The sequence below is a fragment of the Artemia franciscana genome, chromosome 4 (assembly GCF_032884065.1).
Source record: "Artemia franciscana chromosome 4, ASM3288406v1, whole genome shotgun sequence".
NCBI lineage: Eukaryota > Metazoa > Arthropoda > Branchiopoda > Anostraca > Artemiidae > Artemia > Artemia franciscana.
The window spans coordinates 56520000-56539170 of NC_088866.1; the positions used below are offsets into that span (position 1 = coordinate 56520000).

Consider the following 19171-nt stretch of genomic DNA (forward strand, 5'->3'; position numbering starts at 1 on the left):
CAGTGATACCTTAACTCATATAGCAAATTTCAAGCAGAACTAGCGTAGCCTACTAGCAGTTGTCTTTCATTTTTGAAAAGGCCAGGCCACCAAAGCAAAGGGTGTATTGTCATTACAAATGATTTTGCTGAAATGAGCTGGTGGAAAACTATTAGGAAATGTAAGGAATCCAGTTTACTGTTTAGAGATTAGGATATCACAAAATTAAGCATTCAATATGCTTGTTTGTAAATCTTAAGTAAATACAAACCCTGTTGGAATTTTGTTGATATCCATCTCACAATTAGTGTGTCTAAAGAAAGTTTCCAAAGAGCATTCAGTTTTCAGCATGCATTTTATCTTTATTGATGGTTAAAGAAAGCAATAGATATACCTGCTATAGTTGATTAGTAATAAATAACTTGCTGCCTTTCTGCATAAAAATGTGCATTTTTATGTATAATGTATAGCTTTTAAAGTCATTAATTCCTGAGAAGCCCCTTTTCCAGTTATGCCAGCTTTATGGGTAGTAAAGCCTTTTTAAAATAATCTGAAATAATTCTTTGGGGGTCCTTACAAGTGACTTTCCTTTCTACTGCAATTAGCAATGGGTGAAATATATTGCAGTCACTAAAAATTTACAATCTTGCCTATTTTACCACTATTAAGTTGCAAAAAGGGTGAACTAAATATTTACCATTGAATTTGCCAAAAAAGAAATTTCTAGCTTCAAGAAATTCAATCATGCCTTTAGAACAAGGGATCCTAAGTTAGGTCAAAGTCTTGAAAATGTGCTTCTAGTATAAGTAATTTGTAAATAAAAATTTGTATCTTACTAAAAATGAGACAAAAAAAATCCTGCAGAAAAGAAACAAGACAGATTAATAAAGGAAGAAATACCATGGATGCCCATGAAATGTAAGATAGAAATGAACAAAACTTCAATTATGCATCTGTTTTCTTTAAACAGACAGGAGGAATAAACCTCCAAGCTTTGACAAATTCAATCTCACTTTTGGAACCAGGTATAAGACTAATTTCCAGGGAATGAAAACAGTAAATCCCTGGCTTTTCTATTGACATAGGCAGTAAAGGGAATAAAAACGCATTTATTGTTCTGCCTATTTGTTCAACTTCCCTGTCTGTTCTACAAATTCTGTATTATATTTATTTGATAAAAAAAAGGGCAAAATGTCATAGATAAGATTTATTTGCAAAAAAGCCTGCAGGCCATAGCAAACACATGCAACTTTATACAAGCACCTAATTCCAAACAACTTAAAAAAGCAAACAAACTTGCAAAAACTTAAACAAGCAAACAAACTTTCAAACACTTTATGAATTCAGAAACACCCATAAATAAACTCTTACCAAGCTAACTCCTCAAACATGATTCCCTATGCTTAATCCCTAAACAGATTAAATAAAAAAAACTAGTTTTTTAAACTGAAAGTAAGGAGCAATATTAAAACTTAAAATGAACAGAAATTACTCTGTATATGAAATGGGTTGTCCCCTCTGCAATCCCTCACTCTTTATGCTAAAGTTTTTAATTATTTTAAAAAGTAGAATTGTGGCAAAGAATCAAACTTTAGCATAAAGAGCAAGGAATTGCAGAGGGGACAACCCATTTCATATACAGAGTAGTTTCTGTTTGTTTTAAGTTTTAATATTGCTCCTTACTTTCAGTTTAAAAAACTAGTTTTTTTATTTAATTTCTGAACATTTTTGAATTAATGCATTTTTGATTTTGGCTCTCCGCACATATATTATTAAAATGAAATTTGCATATTAATTTTTTTTTTGGCTAAACGGCATTCTCTTAGTTTTGATCAGACAATTTTGAGAAATAAGGGGTGGGGAAGAAGGCCTAGTTGCCCTCCAATTTTTTGGCTACTTAAAAAGGCAACTAGAACTTTTAATTTTTAATAAACGTTTTTATTAGTAAAAAATATACATAACTTAAGTTAACTTACATAACAAACTTTTATACTCTTTATATTTTTTTATTATGTATATGAGGGGGTTTGTCCCCTTGTTAATACCTCACCTTTTATACTAAATCTTAAGTTTTGTCCCAATTCTTTAAGAATGACCCCTGAATCAGAAAAGCTGTGGAATAAATAGTTGAAATTATATCAAATACCTAACCTAACCACCTCTATATATAAATATTAATTTAAATGTAATTGCATCATACTTTGTTTCACAAAAGAACCTAACTTTATAATGATGATAGAAGGTAATAAGCTACGGTCCTGTCAAAATTATTGTTAGAAGAAAAATCAATCACCTGACATCCATAGCTTAGGTAAGCTTATTACCTTCTATCATCATTATGTATGAAAGTCAGGTTGGCCTCAGAGAATATAAAACCTAACTTTATTTATTGAGTGTGTTCTAAATAACACACAAGTACCTAACAACCATATTGATGCATAGCTTAGATTTCTTGTTATGCATTGATGTATAGAATTCTCCTTAATTCCTATTTTGATAGCAATACATGAGGGTTTGAGTTTCACATTATTTTGCATAATTGCATAGCCTACTAGTTTTGACCCTATTTTCTAATGTAGCAAGAAGTTAGGCCTACTTAAAAAAGAAAAAAATTGTATACTGACCAATGGTCAGCATTGCACAGCAAGTGATATCCTGATTCAATGTCTGTAGCTGGGAGTGTTACAAAACATGATTCTTCATTTGAGTGCAAAAAACATTTGATTCTTCTTAAGTTTTTCCTCTAAATTTCTCCAGGTAGGCTAATCATTATAGCTAGGTGTACTGTGGCTAAACTTACAGAGTCACACCATTGACCCTTATCCCAACCAAAATAACAGCAACACCAGGCCTTAAACTCCTAAGCTTAGGTTTTCAAGCCTGGAGTAGCCTACAAGAAACTTTGCTAGGAGGGCTCAAATGTATCTATAAATTAATATTAAAAAGTTGTTACAGGCTACCAATAAACTACAAAGTTTTTTGAAGCACTTCAATGAATTACAGGATTCAATCTAGCCAAGGCTAGCTTAAGTAATTATCATTGAATGTTTTAAATCAGCTTCCAGAGTAACACAGTGTTTCTTTCTGTCAAGTGGGATTGAACTAAGCTTTCTTTGAACTATATACGTTTTTTTTCTGGACTATTAGACCTATTAGGCTACTCACTCTAGGTTATGCCATCTCTACAAAACAATTTACCACTGACTTTGTATAGGCTAGCAACTGTCCAAGGATTACAGGAATTTAATTAGAAGGTTCCTACAGCAAGACCTGAAGACTTCATCCCCAACAAACTATTCAACCAAGCTTCTCTAGATATGCCCAGCAGATCACATTAATGCTTGAACTTTCCCAATGAATTTTTTATGAAAAATCATTTTAAGGTCAAAATAAGATTGTTTACCATCACTGGTTCTTTGAACAATTGCAGTTCCATTCTCTTCCCTGCATAAAGGCTCATAGTCTTCAAACTTTTGTGTGTTAGACATCATAAAAGTTTTATATTATTTTAGTGATGATAATGATGTTAAGTTACTTAACTAAAGATGCTCGTTAACTATCTTTAGCAAAAGTTACTGAAAAAGTTACTTTAAAGTAACTTTTCTGTCGTTCCAGCTGCTAAATAGCCTCAGCTGGAACGGAAAAAGTTACTTTTAGTAACTTTTCCGTAACTTTTAGTTACTTTTTGTCTCAGCTGGAACACGCTCTTCAATTAACAACCTCCTATTTACTGAATCAAAAGCACTGATGTCACTTGCGCCGTCCGGCTAGCAAAACATCCTACCATAGTTTACCTTTTTATTTGTGCGCGGAAGTTGGTTTTTCATGGTGAGAATGATATTGACTTATGCAGTTTTTTTCGCTCTATTTTTGAGTACCAGAATCACTCCTGTTGAAGCCGTCGCTGTGCCAAAAAATGACTTAATAAAGTTGCTTTCCATTCTACCTTTTTGGCGCCATCTATCTTGACTACGCTAACTGCATTGCACTTACTGCGAGAAGTCACAGGTGGCGCATCGTCCACCAATGGAAACAATCCGACAGAAAAGAAACGTGGATGTCGGGCAGGGAAAAATGAAAGGAGAAGGCGTACGGGGTGTGCTATTTCGGTACTAGTGACAAGCCGTGACTATTGTTCTTCGCCAAAACAAGTGTTTGAGCGAAACCTGGTGAAAATCAAGATATCCAGAGCACCTAAAATACCGAGTCTGAAGAGATAGCCCGCCCGTTCTTAAGCCCGAACGTCCTTTAGCTAAAAGTAAGTTGCCAAATATACTTGTGTGTAACGCTAGATCTTTGAACAACAAAACTGATGCACTTGAAGTTATTGCCAGGCAGAACAACGCCTCAATAATAATAATAAGCGAATGTTGGGACACTTCTGACGAATCGGCGCGCATCAAAGGTTACGCAAGCTACTTTAATACGCGTCACGATCGTGGCTTGAATCGTCGAGGAGGAGGCGTTGGACTTTATGTTCGTAATGACCTATCCTCAAGGCTGTTAAGTGAGCCTTTTGACTCCGACCACGAAATATTATGGACCGAATGCAAACCTGCACGTTTATCAAAAAGATTTTCATGTTTAATTGTTGCTTCGGTCTCTTATCCTGAAAGTGCTAAAAACAGGAAAGACTTGATTGAACACATTCAGTTTTTCGTAGACAAAATGCGCCGCAAGCATGTCTCTCCTGGCTTTGTTATTGCCGGAGACTTCAATCAAACTAATAGGCAATGGGTTTAAAATATTTTAGATTTGCGACAAGCCGTTACAATACCTACCCATCAAAGTGGCAGCATACTGGATTTGATTTTTACCAACTTGACAGACTTTTATTACGCACCGAGATCCCTAGGACCCCTTCTGAATTCTGATCACTTTATCATCTTCTGGGAAGCCAGTTCGGCAATTCCGAAGCCAAAACGAGTCAAGTATACGGTGCGACCACTTACTGAGGACTCGATATCTACATTTGGTCGCTGGATCGGTAATTATCAGTTTGAGGACATTTGTTCTGAACAGGATATTAATATTAAAGTCAATAAGCTGAATACTCTGCTTCAGGAGCAATTTCAGACTTGTTTTCCCGTAAAAGTCATTACTGTGAGTGACACTGATAAACCGTGGATAACCAATGATCTAAAGAATTTAATAAAAACCCGTTGTCGCCTTCATATCGCTGGTGATACCGTAGCTTCAGCCAAGTTGCGTAATCATATTGTTAAACTAAACAAGCGTGCCAAGAGGCAGTATGTGAGGGATAAAATTACTCCCTTACTCACAATAAACCCCCACAAATGGCATTCCTCAGTAAAAAGACTTACCGGTAAGACAACACTCAGAGATCTAAGGCTCCTCAAAGAGGACGGTACCTTAACCTCAGCTAATGAAGTCAATTCTTTTTTTGCTGACATTTGTACCTCATTTCCATCAATCACCAAATCAGAAATTGATACTATCATTGCTGGTGCAGAGATTGAGGACGTATGTGAGGTCTCTGAATTCACTGTTTATAAGGAACTCCTAAGACTGAAAGCGAACTGTGTGTCCTACCCAGGTGAGCTTCCAGTAAAGCTGTTACGTGAATTCGCCATTTTTCTTGCTAAGCCACTCTCTTCTATAATCAACCAATGTTTCCTTCAGCAAGTATTCCCTAGTGCTTGGAAAAGAGCATATGTCCGCGTTATTCCAAAAGTAAGGTGTCCAAAATCTTGTGATCAACTCCGGCCTATATCAATAACTCCGAATCTTTCTAAAGTTGCAGAAACGTTTATTTACCGCAAACTTATGTCACAGGTCTCTGCACATCTAGACCCGTATCAGTATGGATGCTTAAGAGGCAGCAGCACAACTGTTTATTTAGTACGGATGTACCATCTCATTGTCGACTGGCTCGACCGAGGAAGTGCTATAGTCGACCTTCTCCTCGTAGACTACCGAAAGGCTTTTGATCTTATTCGCCATTCCGTTGCTATCACAAATCTACGCACCATGGGTGCGCAAAAACATATTCTCCTTTTAGTGATCAATTTTTTACAAGCCCGCTATCAGTGCGTTTACAGTCTTTTCCCAGGAGATACCGACTCCGAATGGGTCGAGCTTACATGCGGAGCCCCACAAGGTACTAAGCTCGCTAGTCTACTGTTTTTGGCAGTGATAAATTTCATCCTTTCCGGCTATGAAGAAAGATTTAAGTATGTAGACGACTTGTCAGTCCTACTGAAGTACATTGTTGAGAAGTCTGAGGCTGTCCCCCAATTCTGTAACGAAATAATCAAAAACTTCAAAGATGAATGTACTGCGAACAGCCTCCAAATCAACGAAGGAAAGACTAAAATCCTTCGCTTTAATCCCCTGAAGAGAGACTTTGTGTGCCCTCCTCCTCCTTATCCTAGTGAATCTTCGGCAGTAGTGCTTGGTGCCAAGTTTAGCATCGACTGCTCTTTCAGCCTCCATGTCGATTCAATTATCAAAAAGGCAAATAGTGCAATGCGGACACTTATACTAATGCGTCGATTTGGTTTTTCAGTGACACAACTAAGGATAGCCTATCTTACTTAGATTCGACCAATTTTAGAGTATGCATGTCCCGTATGGGGCCCACAAGTCAATAACACTATTTACCTAAGTGACCAGCTTGAGTCAATACAAAAAAGAGCAGTCAAAGTAATATTGTGCGATGCTTTTACCGAATATAAGTTAGCATTATCCACTTTACAAATTCCCTCTCTTCAAGAGCGTCGTCTCAGTTTGATCCTTGAATTTGGCCAATATCTTCTCAGAAGTGATAAATACAGATCGATACTACCACCAGTTTTAGTGAAACATCGAAGTACTAGGTTGAAGAAATTTGACAGATTAGCAGCACCTCCTTCACGCACAAATCGTTTTTCCAACTCATTCATCCCTTTCTTTGTATCAAAGTATAACAATTGTTGATTTTAAACTATTTGTCTTCTGATTTTTTTTTGTCGTTTGATTTAATCCTTTTTTCTTTTTTGTAAGCACAAGCGCCATTTAGTTTTATGACTACGAAAGATTGTGCAAATAAAACCTATTCTATTCTATTCTAAAAAGATACAAATATCCAACCATTTTTCCATCTCAATATTTCCAAAGTAAAAATATGGTCAATAGTGCTGAATGTCAATCTGAATCCCACTTGTACTGGACTCACTATTTCCTCTTTATCTAGCCAATCTCTTAGCCTAAATTCCAAAACCTTATTTGCACATTAGGGGAAGGGGGGGGGGGGTGCATTATATCAAATACCTAACCTAACCACCTCTATATATAAATATTAATTTAAATGTAATTGTATCATAGTTTGTTTCACAAAAGAACCTAACTTTACTTATTGAGTGTGTTCTGAATAAAACACAAGTACCTAATAACCATATTGATGCATAGCTTAGATTTCTTGTTATGCATTGATGTATAAAATTCTTCTCAATTCCTATTTTGATAGCAATACATGAGGGTTGGAGTTTCACATTATTTTGCATAATTGCATAGCCTACTAGTTTTGACCTTATTTTCTAATGTAGCAAGAAGTTAGGCCTACTTAAAAAAGAAAAAAAATTGAATCCAAACCATTTCTGAGATAGCAAGAAGTCAATTAACTAGAATTTTTCCAATAGAACTATAGGGCATACTTTAGCCTGTAAACCATCCCCAAAAGTTCCAATTTCCTAACCTGGTTCATTCAGCTGTTCTGAAATCTCAGCCCAAAGCAAGTCTTTTAGCTTTGTTTTCTTGTAGTCTGTTTGGTGCAGGACAAGCCTTGTATTTATGAAACTGCTCACATAAATACAAGGCTTGTCCTGCACCAAACAGATTAAATCAGTAATTTTGGGATGATTCTTTACTGACATGTTATTTGTTTGTCGGCCAAAATCAACAAAACTGTAAATATTCTCGTTCTTCTTACGTACACATCAAGCAGAATTGGTCAAAAACGGTCTCGGTGAAAGGAATCCTTGCTGGTCGCTACACTTTTTTTCTACCCGGATTCACGAACGGAATCCTTTCAAGTGGACCAGAATTCCTTTGTCCGCGACGGGAATTCTCGTCCGTGTAAACGCGCTATCAGCCGGACTATTTCGCTGCCTTTTATTTCTGGTCGTTTCGAGTTTTCCATGTTCTTTGAACTATTTCAAACGACAATTGTATCTGACATCTTTGATGAGATACTTTTGGGGAAAAGAGAGCTATGGGAGAGAGTTAGTTCCCCTCCTATTACTATTGTTTTTAAAAGAGAACTCAAACTTTTAGTTTCCAATAAGACATGCTAATGACATGCTAATGCTAGCTCCGGCTATTGTAGTGAATAAATATATTCTATTCTATTCTAAGGAAACATTTTCTAAAGTTTAAATGGCCATACTTTCTATGAGTCCTTTAACAATTTGTTAAACAAAATGACTGTTTAGAAATTTCTATCGGATGTGCCCTCCGATTATTTATGGCTCTTAAAAAGTACGCTAGAACTTCTGATTTCCAATTCAATGAGCCCTCTCTGAAGTTTATACGGCCACCCCTTCCATAAAAATCCAAAATATGAACAATGAGCAACTAATACAACTCATATACCTTGCCCTAAGGGCTTTGCGGGGGGAGGAGGTATCAACCTAAGAAATATGATTACTGGACCATTCAATTACGCTGTACAAAATGACGATATCACAGTTTTGAGGAAATGATTGGGAGGGGGGTTGATTTCCAATAAATGTGTTTGGTTGATTTCTAATCAATTTTTATTCTTAAAATGGGTACTAGACTTTATAATTTCCACTTGAACAAACTCCTTTTAATCTTTTACGACAACTTTTTACGTACGTAAAATTTCATAAGAAAATGATAATAAAACAATAGATTTTGGTCATATTACTCTTTCCCTAAAACATTTTCCTCCTGATCAAATGCATCTTAGGTGCTTGGCTTCTGTTTTGATTCTACGACATCAAGAATCCGAATTTTTAATTTTGTTAACATTTTGTCTTTAGTTGCTAATATTTGATAAATAATAAAATGTTTTCGCCTGACTTCCGGACGCTGGAAGCGATTAATTTTGCAAAAAGTGCCTGCTTGTCTATTATGTTGACTGTAGCGTAAAATGGAAAATACAAACTTCCAAATAATTTCATGAATATATGCAAATAGTTGTTTTCAGGAAAGAGCAAGCGATTCCAAAAAATACAATAACAATATAAAAAAAATAGTAGAAAGTAACTAGTTAAGTGGATTTGGTAATAAATCAATAGTTTTAGCTTTGGTGCTAGTGATATATGTATTTTTATTCTATTTTTTACAATAAAAAGTATCGAACGCCAAACAAGTCACGTGACCAATCCTGGTTTAGTTCACAAACGGTTACATTCGTGATATTATACTGTGGTCATGTGTTTACCTGAATGGTGGGGGGGGGTGTCATCCCCGATTATACAGGGCCTGAACTGTCTATACGGAACTGCTTAAAGCCGTTTCTTGAATATACTAGAGGAGAAAATAGAGTAGCAAGACTAAACGGCTGAAAGCTATTTATTGGTCAACAGCAGTTTGCTTATAGCTTTGATAAACAATGTGTAGCGGAGGTTACGAAGATCCCTGATATGGGGGCATCAGCGAGTAACACAGTACGTTTTAAGGAAAATATGGGACAAAAGTATTACTGTGAACCTGAATATGCAGCTGTGCCACAAAAATTTAATAACAAGTTGGATTTCTGAAAGTAATTGGTTTAATCTGGAAGAACCTTGCAATTCAAAATCACGTTCAGGATCTTCATCCCTCAGTTCATGCTTTCTTTGTTGTAGTGGAGGAGCTCAGTAGTGATAACAAAATAAATGGGGCAAACAGTGAAACTCCGGTTATTAAATAATGCTCCATATCATATATTGTTGTTCCTGTAACGGCTCCCAAGCGTAATAGCCAACAATTTAAAAGCCCAGATGACCATCTAATTGTAGAATTTAAGAAGGAGTTGCATTATTGATGACAAAAATATGGTGAAATGCATCTCGGTTGAAAAGCTTTTCATGCAATCTAGCATTGGTGCGCATATCCTTTGATAGCAAATCGTTTATTTTTGTTCAGTGTATTCACCACCAAAAATCAGGACTTTTAGTGAAGAAGATTCGTGGGAGATATAAGAAGAGGGTATGGATCGTATTTTAGAATAGTTTCCGTCCAATTATTATCTTTTTCTAGGGGATTTTGACAACCATGGAGGGGAGGAAGAAAAAGCCCGTGGAGGTGGATCTCAAACTGGAATAAGTGAATGGATTTTATACGATTGAGCCGTTGATAATGAGGAGGATGAGCAAACGTTAACCAAAGAAAGAGTAATTTGTATAAAAATTATCTGATTTTTTTCGGAAACAGAATCTAGTTATTTTGCATGGAAAGACAGGGAAGGATAAAGGAGTGGGGTGTTTTATATGTTTTTGGGTAGACATTCAAGTGTTATATATTATGGGGCTGTTAGCCCGATGCTTCTTTCTGGTTCTTCAGATTTTGAGTTAATGGCACTGGATCGGTCAGATGAAATGCATATTAGGATTAAATTAAGAGGGGAAGGATGGGTTGAGAGCTGGAATAAAAATATTTGGGTTGAAGGAATGATGGGTAAGGAGTTTAGGCCTAGGTAAGGGTTTAGGTTTGATAATGATAGTAAGGAGAAGTTGAAAGTTCAAGTAGTTGAAGATAGAGGACTGGATTCATTTATTCAGAAGAGCGAGAAAATAGCAAGGGGATATAGCAGGTTCTGCTGAATTTTTTACAGTAATTTTGTGTAAAAGAGGAAATAAAATTGAATGTAGGATAAGAAATTGTAGGAGTCCTGGTTTTATGAGTTTTTTTTACAAGGATTGTGAGGAAAAGAAGAAGGGTTTCAAAATTTTTCACATTGCTTAAGGCTAGTAGTAAGCTGATCTTAAAAAAAGTTGTAAGCTTCTATGGACAAGCAAATGGGTATAAAAGGCTACGCAAGTGGAAGGAGAGATGTTTGGAAGAGGAGGAGAGCAATAAAAAACGGAAAAAACTTAGCGTGAATGATGCAACCGAGTTCTGGAATTTAGTTAGAAAATCAATGGAAAGGAGGTTGACTGATTCAGTTATTCACACTGATACCTGCTCAGATTACACAGAACAAAAAAGCGAAGGGATTTGCACCAAAGGGGACGAAGAGAGATCTGAAGAGGTGATTGATAGTTTAGTAGAGACAGCCAATATGAAGTCGGATTCAGAGGACCCTAAACTACAGGAGCTGGTTGGACAGGAAGAAATTTGGCATTTGGCAGAAATATGGCCCTAAAAAGCATGATAGGGAATTCAGCACCAGGCATCGACATAGTACAAACTTAGTTGTTGAAATGATAAAGAGCATCGATATTGACAGCAGTTGCATCAATACTCTCTGCAATTCTAAGTACACCTCTTTGGCTACAAAACTTGCAGATATCGGCTATTATCCTGTTATTTAAGAAAGGAGAAAGAAACCTACACAGGAACTACAGGACAAAATCTGGGAAGTTGTTTTAGCAAGTTATTTTGCAGAGTGCAGTGTAAAACGATGGATTAATGGTTTTTATTCCAGGCCGGTTTTGAGTAAGGTAGGCCTTAAACAGTTTGTTTACTATAGGGTTACACTATCACCAAGTGTGTATTCTTTCTTTATTAATGATATTTTGGAGTGTTTTAGAAATTGAAATGTCCCTATGATAAGTTTAATGGTACTGAAGCTGTTATGTTTATAATTTGTAGATGGCATAGTATTGCTTGCAAAATCGGCTCCAGATTTGCAAAAGATGTTGAAGATTTTAGATAGTTATTTGATGAGTATAAACTATAGTTGAAATATTTAAAACAGTTAAACTAGTTTTTGGAAAAGGAGAAAGGGAAAAGAATAAGTTACATTTAAAGGGAAAGAGATGAAAGAACTTAAAGATTTTATTTATTTGGGGTGTAAGTTTACAAGTTGAGGGAGGTGGAGCGATGAAGTGCAAATTGCCAGTTGGAGGGGCTAGAAATCTTCCTCGTTGTTACTGAAGAGCCCACTTAGGCATCTAAGAACAGGGATGTGAAAAAGGGGAAAAAGTAACAAGAATTTATTTAGGACATTTCACGAGACTTTTAGGACTAAGTGGACAATTCAATAGTTTGGTATTAAAGGGTGATCTAGGATTGTTTCCATTGAGGGTAATTAATGGGTTAGAATGATAGAATATTCAAAAAAGGTGACTGCTTTACCAAATGATAGATTAGTAAATGCAGCGTTTCAGTAGGTATTGCAGGATGAAAAGAAAAGTTCATAGGCTTCCAAGGTGAGATCAATTTTAAATAGTTGCGGGTTATCAGGAGTTTGGAACAAAGGGAAGGAGATGGGACTGGAATCGGGAAAAGTAGCAAAATTAGTAAAAGGTTTGGTGGAGGATCAGGAGATTCAGAAATAGCACTTTTAAGTCACGGCCTCGGCGTTTACCAGCAATGGAAGGAGGTCTGGGGATATGATATATCCACAGATATTTTAGGAGGGTTTCAATAGTGAAGAAATTAAGCGGTATATATCAGAGATTGGTAGTTTTTAGCAGTTGGAGGAAGGAGGAAATATTTAGGGAGGATAAGAGTAATAGATGGTCCTTACTCATGTTCTATGTGTGGAGAAAATGGCAAGGATCTACTTCATATCATGGGCCTTAGTCCCGAATTACAGGATTTAAGGTTGGTTTCAATGATGAAACCTAAAAATTATGGGACAATAAGGAAGATAGTAAAATATATAAAGCTGGGAATGACGTAGAAATTTGTGAAAGGCGTGGAGGGGGGAGGAGGAATTGCTGAAATTAATATTGAATGTGCGTAAGCTGTTTTTTTTTTTTTTTTTTTTTTTTGTAATCATAGCCCTTGTCACTTCAAAGCATTAAATAAATTCCTATCTATCTATCCATCTATTATCTCACTATTATTTTAGTAATTTTTATTATTTTACGTGAGAATATTGTGTTATTATAGCATCATGTGCCCAAAGACATAGTTATAAGGTTTTAGAGTAAGATATAAAAAGAATGGCTGAATAGAATCTCTATCTCAAAATTTTGATTTTGGGAAAACATGTGCGTGGGAGGAGGCCTAAGTGTCCTCCAATTTTTGGTCACTTAAAAGAGCACTAGAACTTTTAATTACCCTTACAAAGAGACCTCTCGAAACATTATAGGACCACTGGGTCGATACGATCACCCCTATAAAAAAAAAAAAAATAAAACACGCATCCGTGATCTGTCTTCTGGCAAAAAATACTAAATTCCACATTTTTGTAGATAACATCTATATTAAGAGTCTCTGATACGCTGAATCTGATGGTGTGATTTTCGTTAAGATTCTATGATTTTTAGGCGCGTTTTCGCCTATTTTCTAGAATAAGACAAATTATATCAGGCTCGTAACTCTTGATGGGTAAGACAAAACTTGATGAAACTTTTATATTTAAAATCAGAATTAAAATACAATTCTTCTGATGCAACGATTGGTATCAAAATACTGTTTTTTAGAGTTTCGGTGACTATTGACCCGGGTTGCTCCTTACTACAGTTCGTTACCACGAACTGTTTGATTCAGCGAAACTGCCAGAGTATACTGAATTAAATGTGAAAATGGCGCAACTTTAATATTTCAGAAACTCTTACTGGTATTCAATTGAAACTACCATTAAATGGCAAGGAGGGGGCCGAAAAAAAAACGAGGCACCCGTGTACATGGAGGTCGGGGAAGAGTACATTTGCACTATCTCAAGAATGGCTGAGATTAATAAGTTGATATTTTCAAATAATATGAAGGTGATTATTAAACCAAATTGAAATATACGAGGTCCGTCAAAATTGTCAAAATGGGACATATGACATAACTCAAGAAGAAACTAGGACATACAGCACAGTTACAGGGGAAACTTTGTATTTTTTTAAAAGCATGACTTTCCTTACTTTTAGGAACAGTTGTTGAGGATTTTGAAGGAAACCATAAGTCGATCTGTGCAACCAGGTTGTCAAAAAGGCAGAAACTCAATAGGAAATTTGAAAAACATGTTCTTTAAACAGAGGTAGCTGCTTGTTCAGCTTCATTTGTGAAAAAAACCTTTTTTCAAATCTTTCACAATTCCTTTTAATAGCATAATTATAGCACAACTAATACCTTTTGTCTGCAGATTTTTATGGGTTTAAAATATTTCTATATTTGAGAGATAAACGTTATCTGTTTACATATATTTGATATATAGACCTTGAAATATGTTACAATTCCCTGTAGTAACTAGGACACTTCCTAGTTTTCCACAAAGATTCTTATGAAAACACGCCAAGCCTTGGTTAGATGTCCGAAACTACTTGAGTTTAATTTGATTCTTATGAGAACACGGGGTTTTCCAAGGTTGAACTCTTCCCCGTAGCATAAATCTGCTCCTCTATGTTATCAAAATTAAGACTGAAAGTATTACATTGCCAATTGATTGCTCTAAAATTATGTGCGACTTATCAGTCTATTTATCTATTTTATAATCTGATTCTATTAATTCAGCAGTGTAGATTCATGAGTGTAAAGATACGGTACTTCTTTTTCTAACAAAAAAACAATTCTAGGATTCTAGGACTATGATTTTGAGTAAGATCACCTTCCGAACCGACTCAACCTTTTTATCAGGGTTCCTTAAAAAAATTCCTGACTCTAGGAGGAGCAATTAGTAGATATAATTAGCTTTAAGAATACAAAATACTAGAGTTTTATATAAACAAGATTTTTAATCTTTATTTAGATAAAGGGTAAATAAAATGTCTCAAATTTATTTTATTGATTGTTTGTTGACTCAGGAGGCGATTTCTTGGCTGAGAAGCAGAGCCTATACAAGGAGCATAAGAGCTTGAATGAGCAGCAAACTCGTTTAGCGAGGGATGAGAAAAAAGTATAATTTATTGAAAAAAGTAAAGGGTTCTATTTCTTTTAAAATATTAAAAAAGGGGAGAAAAAAAAGGCACAGACAAGAATTTTACGGAGAATGAAACTAACTTAAGGTTGAGAACCCTTGATTTTTATTTAAACTTTACAATCAAAAGAAGTCTGGTCTGCTGCAGCGCCTTTTTCTGTGAAAATGAATGCTATCACACAAAAAGACGGCAACAGTATACAGACTAAATAGAATTTGGAGGATCAAATTTACTGCTCAGCTCTGATTTCAACCTAGAAAAGAAAAAGGACATTAATCCATTGGAGATAAAAGACATGTAAAGAAGAGATAAAAATAAATAAAAAAGAGGAGAAGAGGGCTAAAACATAAAACCAGAATTAATATTATTATTAGAAAAAAAACAGAATTAATATTCGGTCCTTTATGAAGTTCAGGCTTTTAAATACTGAAATGGGTGACTGCTTCCTTCGAACGTGAAAGTTTATTACGAAAGCAAAGTCATATTGACTTTTATATATTGAAGCCAAGTCATATTGCTTCGACATATAAAAGAAAAGAAAACAAGATCTAAGAGCTCATATGGCACTTGTGACGAGGCCGGAAGAAACAAGAGCTCATATACTAGCAAAACTCTAAGAATAAAAAGATTGATTTAAAAGGAAAATCAGAGGCTTAATGCCGGTAGGGATTTAAGTTAACAGCTCTGAGTCACGAGGTCCTACTAAATATCAAAATTCATAAAGATACGATCACCCACTCGTAAGTTATAAATACCTCATTTTTTTTTTTTTTTTTTTACTTTTTCCTCTCCCTTCAGCCACCCATATGGTAGAATCAAGGAAAACAACTTTATCAAGTCAATTTGTGCAGCTCCCTGACACGCCTACTAATTTTCATCGTCCTAGCACGTCCAGAAGCACCAAACTCGCCAAAGCACTGAACCCACCCCCTACCTACCCCAAAGAGAGCGGATTCAGTACGGCTACGTCAAGCACGTATCTAGGACACTTGCTTATTGAACCCACTAAGTTTCATCCCGATTTCTCCACTCTAAGCGTTGTCCAAGATTTCCGGTTTCCCCCCTGCAACCCCCCCCCCCCAATGTCAACATATCTGGACGGGATTTCAAATAAGAGCTCTGAGACACGAGTCCCTTCTAAATATCAAATTTCAATGAGATCCGGTCACCCGCTCTTAAGTTAAAAATACCTCAATTTTTCTATTTTTTCCAAATTAACACCCCCAGCTCCTCCAATGAGAACAGATCTGTTTTAATTATGTCAATCACACATCTATAACTTGTGTTTATTCTTCCCATCAATTTTCATCCCAATCTTCCCACTCTAAGCGTTTTCCAAGATTTCTGTTTTCCCACTCCCCCCCCCCATTTCCCCGGATTCAATTCGAAATGAAAAGGATACCTCAAATTTCGTTTCGGTTTTGAAGAATTCCGGTTTCCCCCTTCCAACTCCCCCAATGTTACCAGATCTGGTCTGGATTAAAAATAAGAGCTCTAAAGCACAAGATCCTTCTAAATATCAAATTTCATTAAGATCTGATCACTTGTTCGTAAGTTACAAATACCTAATTTTTTCGAATTACTCCCCTCAACTCGACCAAAGAGAGCATATTCGGTCCAGTTATGCTAGTCACATTTCTTGGACATGTTTTTATTCTTCCCACCAAGTTTCATCCTGATCTCTCTGCTTTAAGGGTTTTCCAAGATTTCCGGTTCCCTCCAACTTCCCCCCCCCCAATGAAGCTGGATCCGGTCAGGATCTACTATAAGATATCTGAGTTACAAGGTCCTTCTAAAAATGAAATTTCATTAAAATCTGATCGCTCCTTCGTAAGCTAAAAATACTTCAATTTTTGATTTTTTTTTCAGAATTAACCCTCCCCCAACCCCCAAATAGAGCGGATCCGTTCCAGTTATTGCAATCATGTATGTAGGACTTCTGCTTATTTTTCCCATTAAGTTTCATCCCGATCCCTCCACTCAAAGCGTTTAAGATTTTAGCCCCCCCCAACTCCCCACAATGTCGTTGGATCCAGTCCAGTTATGTCAGTCCCGTATCTTAGACTTTTATTATTCTCCCCCACAATGACGCTGGATCCGGTCGGGATTTAAAATAAGATATCTGAGTTACAAGGTCCTTCTAAATACGAAATTTCATTAAGATCTGATCACTCCTTCGTAAGTTAAAAATACCTCATTTTTTCTAATTATTCAGAACTATCCCCCCCAACTTGCCCAAATAGAGCGGATCCGATCCGGTTATGTCAATCGCGTATCTAGGATTTCTGCTTATTTTCCCCACCAAGTGTCATCCCGATACCTCCGCTCTAAGTGTTTTCCAAGAGTATAGGTCCCCCCACCAATGTCACCGGATCCAGTCGGGGTTTAAAAAAAAGAGCTCTAAGACACGATATACCTCTAAATATCAAATTTAATTAAGATCCGATCACCCGTTCGTAAGTTATAAATACCTTATTTTTTTCGATTCAACCATCCCTCCACTCCCCCCTCCCCAGATGGTCGGGTCGGGGAAACAACAATTTCTAATTTAATCTTGTCTGGTTCCTGATACACCTGCCAAATTTCATCGTCCTAGCTTACCTGGAAGTGCCTAAACTAGCAAAACCAGGATCGACAGAATTTGCGATCACTATATGTCAATTGGCGGATACCAAGTGCCATAAAAACGGAAATTAACGAGGAATCACAAATTTCGAACCTTCAGAAAAAGAAAGAAAAAAAATACAAAATAAAAGAATACACCTCTAAGACTTCATTTCAATCTGGTAGTTAGCACACAAAATTAGGTTTAGCAGTCAAAGAGCAATAGCAGCTGAGTAAAAAGTTGTAAATTATTCATTAAAACTAAGGACGTACCGCCACGTGGAGCGAATTTATTGACATTGGCGAGGGGGATATACGTTTGTCAAAATCTAGAGGGGCAATGCTGCCGTTGTTTTGTTGTTTCCGATGAATATACACAAAAAAGTTATTTTAAAAATCAAGGTAGGCTGTTATTGAGTAACAACAGTTCAATATAAAATTATAAATTACTACTTAAAGCTTAGATTTTGGATACAATTATTCATTAAAATCTAGGGGGGGGGGGGTGTGCAATTTCGTCGTTATTTGACGTTTTTGAACGAAAATGCCCCCCCAAAAAAAGGCGGTTTCAAAATCTAGGGCGTATTCATCAAGTCCATTGCAGCTGAATATAAAGCTATAAATCATTCGTTAAAGCTTAAAATGCACCACCATGGAGAGTGATGCCAATTCACGAAAATTGATTTTAATGGAAGTTTTATTTTTCATTGACAATACCAAAAAAAGCTCTTTTTTATGCCAAGGGGTGGTAGTCATTGAGCCAAAGCGGCTGAATGCAAAATTATAAAATATAACCAAAAGCTTATTATGTAGGTACGAGGCATTTGGTAGAATACAGGAGGCAAATGCAGGTTATATAGGTAGGGGCGGAGGGAAAATATTTTTTTAATCTGAAGGGGAATGTTGATGTTTTTTCTACTTTTTTCCAGATCAATTATCTTTATGGGCCTCCATATAAGTATTTCGGGTCCTCAAACTTACCATAAAGCATATTTCCGAAATAAGATAGTATTTCCCTCTTGCATGAATGCAAAATAGATTTTAATTTGGGAATGAAGAAAAACAACCAGAGCTTTTCTTTTTCGGAAGAAATATAAAAATAAAAACCTTTTTTCTAGAATTATATAAATAAGGGGAATTAGCAGAGGACAAAACCATGTCATTTTTACTTCTATCAATGCCTGCCTTCCAAACTTTCATAAAATAAATTTACTTGTGAATAGTAGTAGCAAATAGTGCAAAAGCGGACTCACCAGAAAAACAAAATCTGTTTCGATAGGCGTCAGATCTCTTTGGTCTCTTCTGTCTATCTGACTGTTTCTCAAGTCTCTTTATTGCTATTTTGGCTACAAGAACATCCTTTGGGGGAAGGTGTGCGCCCACTCCCAGCAAGATTTGTGCTCTTCTCTCCAGATTTTGAAAAATACCTTCCTTATGGTATTTTCACTGAAACTGCCTTTTCTTATACTTCCACTGAAAAATTGAATAATCGCAATATTTTCCCTCAAGTAGATTTAAAAATACATTCCCCTCCCCCCAACCTTTAAATTTCATGAATTGACACTACTTTTTGGCTGAAATGTATGTAACAAATAGCTAGCTACATAAATCCGTTTTCT

At 36.1% G+C, this 19171-nt stretch overlaps 2 long non-coding RNA genes across 2 annotated transcripts in view; one reads left to right on the plus strand and one right to left on the minus strand.

Moving 5' to 3' along the window:
* The window catches only part of LOC136026645 (uncharacterized), a 580251-nt gene that overhangs the window by 462144 nt on the left and 98936 nt on the right, over positions 1-19171 (plus strand). The window lies entirely within an intron of this gene.
* LOC136026641 (uncharacterized) lies at positions 14746-19115 on the minus strand. Its single transcript, XR_010617359.1, has 2 exons — positions 18806-19115; positions 14746-15201 (listed from the first exon to the last, which is right to left on the minus strand). It is a non-coding gene; the product is annotated as an uncharacterized LOC136026641 (long non-coding RNA).